The sequence below is a fragment of the Diabrotica undecimpunctata genome, chromosome 2 (assembly GCF_040954645.1).
Source record: "Diabrotica undecimpunctata isolate CICGRU chromosome 2, icDiaUnde3, whole genome shotgun sequence".
NCBI lineage: Eukaryota > Metazoa > Arthropoda > Insecta > Coleoptera > Chrysomelidae > Diabrotica > Diabrotica undecimpunctata.
In genome coordinates this window covers 122,510,205-122,513,407 of record NC_092804.1, presented here as the reverse complement: position 1 = coordinate 122,513,407, position 3,203 = coordinate 122,510,205, and positions in this window count along the sequence as shown.

Sequence of the window (3,203 nt, the reverse complement as noted above, 5' to 3'; positions counted from 1 at the left end):
ATATCCCACTATATATTTGTCTTACAGATTATCGCAAAGCGTTCGACAGGGTCCAATGGTAGCACTTATGGCAGATACTAAAAGAAGTAGGTGTACCACAACACTTAATTTCGTTTATGACTAAACTATACGAATACACTACCGGAACAGTTAAAGTGCTTGACACACTCTCAAATGAATTCCATCCAGAACAAGGAGTCAGACAAAGATATTAATAAATGACCAAAAAATAAACAACCAACGCATTGCAGACGACACAGCAATTCTTGCAAATAGTCAACAGTTAATTGATCTCATAACACTCGTTGAAAACGAAAGTCAAAGATTTGGTCTGCAGTTAAACATATTATCAAAGACAAAGACATGATAGTGGATAGACTATCATGATCTTTTTACGTATATCTGGGATCATTGATCACAAACACAGGGTCACTACAGGGAGAAATAAAACGTAGATGTGATCTAAAAAAAGCTGCCGTAGGAAAGATGGCCAAAATATGGAAGGACTCTCAAATTTCACAAAATCTAAAAATAAGTTGATCAACTGGTTAAACCACAGGACAAATCATTCAATTTTAAATGAGCTAAAGGTCGGCAAACGGCTATCCAGCAAAGTCTTTCTCCAACAATTAAAATACTTTGGATATGTTATGAGAGCAGACACAAAAAACACGGAAAGACTTATTATCCAAGGAAAGGTAGAAGACCGAAGATTTGCACAGAAATATGCATGAGTTAAAAGAAATGACCAGAGACAGATATCTTTGATGACGGACAATACACGACATCACGATGACCTCTACACTCCCTCCAGGAGGGGGAGTGGTCAGGATTGAAGAGGAAGACCCCAACGACAATAAATTAATAGTCCATTAGGGATCTATGGTTGGTTGGTTATTTTATAGTACGACTTTAAACTGTGTATACATTTTTCCGTAAGGTTTTTTCTACCTAAAACTTGATTATGCTCTTGCTACAACTTGTGAAAAATACTGTAAAAATTTTAGAATCCGAAGATAGAAAAAGCAAGTATTTGTGAAGTGTGTAAAAGATTTTAATTACTAGCTGAGCGCTTTCGGCTTACAAAGCCATCTTCGGAAAGAGAGCAATGATGTAAATAATTAATTTTAATTTAATAATGATTCACTTACGTCAAATATTAAGTATCCTACTAGGAGAGATCATGTAGTAAGCAGAAAAATGTTGGTTCTATTTTTTATTTTTTCTTTTCTTTTTTTAAATCAATGAAAAAAACACACAAAGGACTACACTGGACTCCTCAAAAAACTCATTAAAAAAATTTGGTTATGGTACGGGCACAGAATAATAAACAATTAGAATGCCCACTCTGCTTAAAAAAATAAGTAAGCGCAGACGGAATTAGCCATGTTTTAAACGAAGCCAGTGCTGTTCAGTGACATTTTATCTGGTGTGCATAGAAAAATTAACACGGTTTAATTTATTTATGGCAACTATAGACATAATATGCACCAGTTTATTCGTACTTTTAGTTAAAGAATAGATTAAATTATTTCAAATGTACTATATTATTAATCTGTAAAAATTTAAATTACGGTTCTGTCGTAGCTCGTCACAAATTTCTCAATCCGAGTCTATGTGCCGAGTTTATGTTTAAAATATGGCGATCGCGTGCTGATACACTTCAAAGGCGTTCTCTTTGGCGCCCACTCTGAGAGTGGGCGTTCTGATTGTTATTTATTCTGTGGTACGGGTGTCAGAACCCGACCATTTTTATTGGAGTTGAAGCAGCAGATAGAGTGAACAAAATCGAATGCCAGCCCTTTAAATGATTTTCCAAAGATGAATATTGACATGACATTATCGAAAAATTATTGAAATGAAAAACATAATGCAAGAGGACAACCAAAGACTCTCAAAAATTTAGCTTTTATATAAAAATTGCTTTTCATAGCATCATAATGAATATGTTGAAAATTGACTGAAGGTAAAAGTAGGTTCAATGGAGAAGTTATCCCTAAAACAAATTATTTAGATATAAAGAAGAAACTAGATTATGATGTTTCTCATTATGATACTTGAGAGTTTTTTTTTAATTGTACCTCTTGATTAGAATTGTGAGAATTTTAAGTTAAAATTTATTATCTAAATAAGATAAGAGATCTATAAATGGATTTAGTGTTGGGTTTATTTTCCACATTAAAAGCTTGGTTAAGTCTCATTTTGGGTATTGACTTTCTAATGACCTTATCTACAGTAGAAGAAGGAAAACCATTGTTGTTTGCTATTTGTTTAATAATTGTGATTTCTTTATCATAGTTTTCTTGTGACATAGGGATGCTAAGAAGTCTATGGACATAACACTGAAAAGCTGCCATATTATGTTGAAAAGGATGATTCGATGATGTTGGTATCATATGATCAGTTTGGGTGAGTTTTCTAAATATTAAAAATTCTAATATAGAAAAAGAAGAGGAGGAAGAATTATTTTTAATGGTTAAATCTAAAAAGTTGATAATGTTTTTATTTTCTAACTGTAAGGTAAAATTAATTGCAGGATGAAAATTATTAATTAATGACAAAATGTTGTGTGATTCTGAAGGTGGGCCTTCTATAAAGGCTAAAATATCTATACCACAAGATTATTTGCGGTTGGAAATGGACAAAAGTATTTTCAAGAGAGTCAAGAAAAAGATCTGCAAGTAGGGGAGAAAGTGGATGTCCCATTGCTAAACCTTCTGGGTGTCTATAAATTTTATCGTTAAAGATAAAGAAGTCTTGAGAGAGGCAGAATTAGAATAGAGAGGTAATTTGTGAACATTTATTGGGGTCGATGGTTTTTGCGAGTGAAAGGTTGTTGATGATTGGAATGGTATCTAGTCTGGAAACATCTAGTGAAAAGATTTGACATCGAAAGAGACCATAGTAAAGTTATTTGAAAGAGTCGTTGAAGAAATTTTGGAAGTTAAATCTAAAGTGTTGGCAACAGTATATTTGGGAGTGTAATCAATTAGATCTTGGAGAAGAGAGTTGATAAATTTGCTAGTGAAGCTAGTGGAGTATTGACTAAACTAACTACTGGTCTTATTGGAACATTTACACACTTCTAAAATATTTCCCTTTTCCATCTCTTGATTTGTCATGTGTACAAAAACATATCAGTATTTTCAAAAGTGATATTGTTAAACTAATGGAGAACTAAAGGAGAAAGTGATAAGCAAATA